Source organism: Vidua macroura, chromosome 13 (genome assembly GCF_024509145.1).
Source record: "Vidua macroura isolate BioBank_ID:100142 chromosome 13, ASM2450914v1, whole genome shotgun sequence".
Classification (NCBI taxonomy): Eukaryota; Metazoa; Chordata; class Aves; order Passeriformes; family Viduidae; genus Vidua; species Vidua macroura.
In genome coordinates, this window is record NC_071583.1 from 20,772,312 (window position 1) to 20,779,096 (window position 6,785).

Sequence of the window (6,785 nt, forward strand, 5' to 3'; positions counted from 1 at the left end):
TAAAATAAATTTGTACCGTAACAATCAAGAGTGTCTCCAGGCACACAGTCTGACCAGCAATGTCAGCAGGCAAAATAAAGGTTTTGCTGAGCAATGGCCCTTGGATGAAGCAAAACATTTACAATCAGAGCAGTCCATTTGTACAGATGGGGGTACACTCTGGGGGTACAGCCAATGCCATGAGGTCACAGCAGGCTCTGGGGTCACAGCAGGCTGAGGTCACAGCAGTCTCTGAGGTCACAGAGGTGCCAGAGCCCCGTGGCTGCACAGCACCACAAGGACCGAGCAGTCAGCCCTTGAGCACAACTGTTGCAGCAGCAGCGGCGGTGGCAGCAGTGGTGCTGACATTGGGACAGCGGTGTCAGGACAGCGGTGGCAGCAAGAGCTGCGGGACTGGCAGAGGGCGAGGCACCATGGCCCTTGCTCTACGCCTCTTCCTCCTGCTTCTCCTGGCCGTGGCCCTGCCTGCCAGGGCTGCCCAGGCTGCTCCGTTGCAAGCGCGGGGAGCAGGTGAGCCGGCAGCCTGGCTCCCCTTTCCCGGGAGAGCGCTCCCTGCTTGCCGGGAAGCGCTGGGGGATGGTTTTCCCCTGGGCTTTAGGGAGGGTTTCCGCTGTGGGAGGGAGAGAGTCCCAATGGGCCCTGGGCTGCTCCACCCTCCCTGCCAGGGATGTTGCACAGGGCCTGCAAGGAGGATGGAGAGTGACCAGGAGCCAGCACAGAGCTCCCCAGGCCCCTGTGCAGCTTTGGCCGTGTCCTTTCACATCTGGCTGCCACGGCCTTACCCAACTGCCTTGCAGTGCCCCGCTCCCAAAGACAGAAGGGGATCCCAGCACACCATGGAAATGGTTCTGATCTGTGCTCCCTTCTAGACTGGGATCATGACTTGGATTATTTGGAAGTCCTGATGAATGACGGCTTGAAGTTCTTGGAGGATGTTGGAGGCAAGTTTTCAGTGTGCCTTTCCTGAGAGAATAACCAGTGTCAATGTGACAAGAGCTCACTCATGAGCCATTTCCCTTAACATCATCTTAAGTTTGAAGGAAACTGGAAGCCTTGCCCTGCTCCCTTCTGGAGCCCGGAGCGATCCCACAGGATCGCTGTCAGTGGGAGGAAGGAGCATTTGGCTGTCCATCTTCCTCCCATGTGCAATGCCAGTGTGTCCTTCCGTGTGCTCTGTGCAGCCACGGAGGAGAGCAGAGAGGGAAGGGGCCGGGCTCAGGGCTGCGCCCCCAGGCTGAGCCTTGGGTGCAGCCTGAGGATCTCCTACAGCGCCACGGGAGCTGTTCTGTCCTGCCTTTCTTTGCAGCTGAACCTGTTGCTGAAGGTGGTGCAGCTTCCCAACCCATACCCAGTACTGACCCTCTGGGAGATGCTGAGGGTAGGTCAAGGCCTTTCCCCCTGGGAGAGCTGCCAGCTCAGAGCCCAAAGCTCGGCCAGGGGGGCATTGCTGCAGGTGCCAGGACAGAACCATGCACGTGTGTGCCCTCGCCCTGCACCATCCCCTCAGCGCTTCTGCGGCTCAGTGCTGCTCGTGCAGATCTGCAGAGATGACAGAAGCTCCTGTGGCTGTTGAGTTACAGGTGTGTCGGCAGAGAGGACTTTCCCAGGACCTTTGGTGGAAGTTGCACACAAGCCCAGCTCCCATCACAAGGGTGAGTGGTGTGTCCCTGCTGACCCCACAGGCTGTGCACTGGTTTTGTGGCATCCAGTCCTGGGAAATGGAACTACTTTCTGTTAAGGTCCTCCGAGAGGGAAGAACAAACCTAGAGGAGAGAAGGAATCGCTTGAGTCAAACAACATCCTGAAACAAATAGTGGAGAAACTGCACAAAGAGCATGGTGAGAGCATTTCCCTCAGCCTTCCCCTGGGACTCAGCAGCTGGGGGCGTTCCTTCCACATCTGGACACGCCGTGCCTGGCACAGCGGGAAGGGATCCATGGCAGCCTGGCTGCCCCGCTGCTGCTTTCACGGCCTGCAGGGCTGTTTCCCAGCCTGGCCTGGCTGCAGCTTCTCCCCAGCCGCTGCAGGAAGGCATTTGGCAGCAGCTGACAGGGAGCCCAAACTGCACCGTGGGCCGTGCACACCCTGAGATCCCCTGCAATTTCCCAGTCTTTGGGTAGATCAGGTTTAGGGGCTGTTTGGAGAAGGGACCAGCATCCGACTGTCCCAAAATCCTGAGTGTTTTCCGATCCTTACCCATGCCTTTCACAAGTATCGCCTCCTGAAGCTGTCACTTTCCCCATTCCCAAAAGGGAATGTTTCCATCTGATCCAGCTGTCTCTTTTCCATTCTCCAGAGATGGAAGGAGAGGCTGTGCAGAAGGAAGCATTTCCCAGAGGAAGCAGTGATTCTGTGCCAGCCTCTGCTGCAGGAAGGGAGGCGATGCCAGGCACAGTCACTGGAGGTAATTGCTGTGCCTCTGGGCCTGAGCCCTGCTGAGGCTTGAGCTGCCCTCTCTGCTGCTTGGCAGTGCGGGCACAGCCCAGACAAGATCGGCACAGCCAAGAGGAATTATCCTGAGCAGGCTCAGGGCACTCGGGTACTGAGCAGTCCTGCTGGGGTCCCTCTGTGGGAGACACATCCCGAAACCTGGGAGAGACTGCACAGGGTGACCATGGTGGGGAAAGGGCAGAGGGCGAGAGCAAGGCTCCAGTGTGTCCTGAGAGGGACTGGCTATGGGCCCGTGGGCTGGGGGAGGTGTCCTAGCAGAAGGAGGGCAGGAGGGAGGGAGGGAGGGAGGGAGGGAGGGAGGGACAGTTGTGGCACTGCCTGCTGCAGTCTTCCCCTGGCCTTTAGGGAGGATTTCCTCTGCATGAGAGTGAGAGACTCCCATTGGGCCGTGGGCTGCTCCAGCTGCCCTTCCAGGGATGTTGCACAGGGCAGGGAAAGAGTGTGGAGAGTGACCAGGAGCCAGCCCAGAGTTCCCCAGGCCCCTGTGCAGCTTTGGCCATGTCCATTGACATCTGGCTGTCACGGCCTTACCCAACTGCCTTGCAGTGCCCATTTCTCAGAGGCAGAAGGGGATGCCAGCACACCCTGAAAAATGTTCTCATCTGTGCTCCGTTCTAGATGAGGTTGATGGGAAGGCTCCTCCATTAGCTTGGCTGAATGAAGTTCTGAAGCCCTTGGAGCCTCCTGCAGGTATGTTCCCACTGTCCCACCAAGGAATAATTGCTGACAGCCTGCCAGGACAGGTGACAGAAGCTTCTCTGGCTGTTCAATTACAGCTGTGTCTGCAGGGAGGAATTTTCCTGCCCCTTTGCTGATTGCTCCACGCAAGCCTGGCTCCCTTCGCAGAGGTGAGTAGTGTGTCCCTGCTGACCCCACAAGCTGTGCACTGGTTTTGTGGCATCCAGTCCTGAGAAATGGAACTACTTTCTGTTAAGGTCCTCTGAGAGGGAAGAACAAACCTAGAGGAGAGAAGGAATCACTTGAGTCAAACAACATCCTGAAACAAATAGTGGAGAAACTGCACAAAGAGCATGGTGAGAGCATTTCCCTCAGCCTTCCCCTGGGACTCAGCAGCCGGGGGCTTTCCCTGCACATCTGAACATGCTGTGTGCGGAACAGTGGGAAGGAACCCATGGCAGCCTTGCGGCCCCACTGTTGCTTTCACACCTTGCAGGGCTGTTTCCCAGTCCCCAGCCTCTGCATTTGGCACCAGCTGACAGGGTGGCCAAACTGCATCACGGGCCATGCACATTTTGGGATCCCCTGCAATTTCCCAGTGTCTGAGCAGATCAGGAGGCGCAGCTGATTGCAAGGGTGTGCTACTGACAAGGGAGTGCTCTGGCCCAGTGACAAGAGCTTGGGACATTTCCTGATCCATATCAATGTCTTTGACAAGCCTTGCCTCCTGAAGATGCCCCCTCCCCAGTGAGGAACAGCCCCCCTGATCCAGCTGTGCCTCTTCCTTTCTCCAGAGATGGAAGGAGAGGCTGTGCTAAAGGCTGAGTTTCCCGGAGGAACCAGTAGCTCATTGGCAGCCTCTGCTGCAGGAAGGGAGGCGATGCCAGGCACAGTCACTGGAGGTAACTGCTGTGTCTCTGGGCCTGAGCCCTGCTGAGGCTTGAGCTGCCCTCTCTGCTGCTTGGCAGTGCAGGCACAGCCCAGACAAGAGCGGCACAGCCCAGGGGAATTATCCTGAGCAGGCTCAGGGCACTCGGGTACTGAGCAGTCCTGTTGGGGTCCCTCTGTGGGAGACACATCCCGAAACCTGGGAGAGACTGCACAGGGTGACCATGGTGGGGAAAGGGCAGAGGGCAGGAGCAAGGCTCCAGTGTGTCCTGTGAGGACCTGGCTATGTCCCCGGGGCTCTGGGAAGTGTCCCAGCAGAAGGAGAGCAGGAGGGACAGAGGGAGGGAGGGACAGTTGTTGCACTGCCTGCCGCAGTCTACCCTTGGCCTTTAGGGAGGATTTCCTCTGTGGGAGGAAGAACGCCCCCAGCACCCTGGGCTGCTCCCGCTCCCCCTCCAGGGATGTTGCCAGGGCAGGGAAAGAGTGTGGAGAGGACCAGGAGCCAGCCCAGAGCTCCCCAGGCCCCTGTGCAGCTTTGGCCATATCCATTTGCATCTGGTTCCCACAGCCGTACACAACCCCCTTGCAGTACCCAGTTCCCTGAGGCAGAGGGGGACTCCAGCACACCATAGAAATGGTTCTGGTCTGTGCTCCCTTCTAGACTGGGATCATGACTTGGATTATTTGGAAGTCCTGATGAATGATGGTTTGAAGATCTTGGAGGATGTTGGAGGCAAGTTTTCAGTGTGCCTTTCCTGAGAGAATAACCTGAGTCAATGTGACAAGAGCTCACTCATGAGCCATTTCCCTTAACATCATCTTAAGTTTGAAGGAAACTGGAAGCCTTGCCCTGCTCCCTTCTGGAGCCCGGAGCGATCCCACAGGATCGCTATCAGTGGGAGGAAGGAGCATTTGGCTGTCCATCTTCCTCCCATGTGCAATGCCAGTGTGTCCTTCCGTGTGCTCTGTGCAGCCACAGAGGAGAGCAGAGAGGGAAGGGGCCGGGCTCAGGGCTGCGCCCCCGGGCTGAGCCTTGGGTGCAGCCTGAGGATCTCCTACAGCGCCACGGGAGCTGTTCTGTCCTGCCTTTCTTTGCAGCTGAACCTGTTGCTGAAGGTGGTGCAGCTTCCCAACCCATACCCAGTACTGACCCTCTGGGAGATGCTGAGGGTAGGTCAAGGCCTTTCCCCCTGGGAGAGCTGCCAGCTCAGAGCCCAAAGCTCGGCCAGGGGGGCATTGCTGCAGGTGCCAGGACAGAACCATGCACGTGTGTGCCCTCGCCCTGCACCATCCCCTCAGCGCTTCTGCGGCTCAGTGCTGCTCGTGCAGATCTGCAGAGATGACAGAAGCTCCTGTGGCTTTTGGGTTACAGGTGTGTCTGCAGGGAGGACTTCTCCAGCTCCTGGGCTGGATGCTGCGCACCAACAGACCTCCCGTCGCAGGGGTGAGTAGTGTGCCCCTGCTGACCCCACAGGCTGTGCACTGGTTTTGTGGGATCCATTCCTGGGAAATGGAACAACTCTCTCTCTTTCTCTTAAGGTCCTCCAAAAGGAAAGACCCAAGATACTGCAGCCACAAAGTCTCATGAGTCAAACGAATTCCTGAGACAATCACAGAAGGAAGCACAGGGAGGACAAGGTGGGTACATTCCCCTCAGCCTTCTCTGGGACTCAGCAGCTGGGGGATTTCCTTGCACATCTGGACACGCCGTGCCCGGCACAGCGGGAAGAGATCCATGGCAGCCTGGCTGTCCCGCTACTGCTTTCACGGCCTGCAGGGCTGTTTCCCAGCCTGGCCTGGCTGCAGCTTCTCCCCAGCCTCTGCAAGAAGGCATTTGGCAGCAGCTGACAGGGAGCCCAAACTGCACCACGAGTTATGCACACCCTGAGATCCCCTGCAATTTCCCAGTCTCTGAGCAGATGAGGAGATGCAGCTGTTTGCACAAGGGAGTTCTCTGGCCCCCACAGCCTGGGCATTCTCCTGATCTTTACCTGTGACTTTGACAAGCATTGCCTCCAGAAGATGCCACCTCTCCAATGGGGAATGTTTCCATCTGATCCAGCTGTGCCTCTTCCTTTTTCAAGTGATGGACCAAACATCCCTGCAGAAGGAGGCACATCCCGGAGGAAGCAGTGGCTCAGTGGCAAGCTCTGCTGCAGGAAGGAAGGCAATGCCAGGCACGGGCACAGGCACAGGAGGTAATTGCTGTGCCGGGCTCAGCCGGGCTCAGCCCTCAGCGGGGCTGTGTGGCAGCAGCTCTTCCCCCAGGCCCTGCCCTTGCACGGCCCGGCAGCAGCCAAAGCTGGAGGCGCCTCGGCTTCCAGGCCTCTGGAGCTCGTTCACAGCCCCGGGGAATCGGGACTCGCGCACCAACGCCCTTCCCGCTGCAGCTGCTCCCGGAGCTGGCCCTGAGTGCCCAGAGGCCCAAGGCACGGGAGCAGCCCCGAGAGGGAGCCCTGCTGCGAGCCCAGGGCCAGAGCCAGCCCTGGCTCCTGACTGGGCAGGGGCTGCACTGGCTCCTGACAGGGCCTGACTCTGTCCCCTGGGGCTGGGGGAGCTGTCCCAGGGCAGGGAGGGCCAGGGCTGGCAGGGGCTGCTCAGAGAAGGGTTTGGCCGTATGCACCGTGCTGCCAGCTCAGCAGTGCAGCACAGCGCGGGCTCACGCTCCCCGTTGCTCCCACAGATGCAGCCAGCACCACAGCACCTCTTCCAGATTCCCAGAAGGGCATCGGAAGGGGTTTCTGTCATGGAACAGGCTACTCGCTAAA

At 58.6% G+C, this 6,785-nt stretch overlaps 1 long non-coding RNA gene across 1 annotated transcript; it reads left to right on the forward strand.

The window, feature by feature from the left end:
* Positions 1-2,300: 2,300 nt before the first annotated feature.
* On the forward strand, positions 2,301-3,286 carry LOC128813746 (uncharacterized). Its single transcript, XR_008439159.1, has 3 exons — positions 2,301-2,404; positions 3,070-3,141; positions 3,228-3,286. It is a non-coding gene; the product is annotated as an uncharacterized LOC128813746 (long non-coding RNA).
* The last annotated feature ends 3,499 nt before the right edge of the window (positions 3,287-6,785 follow it).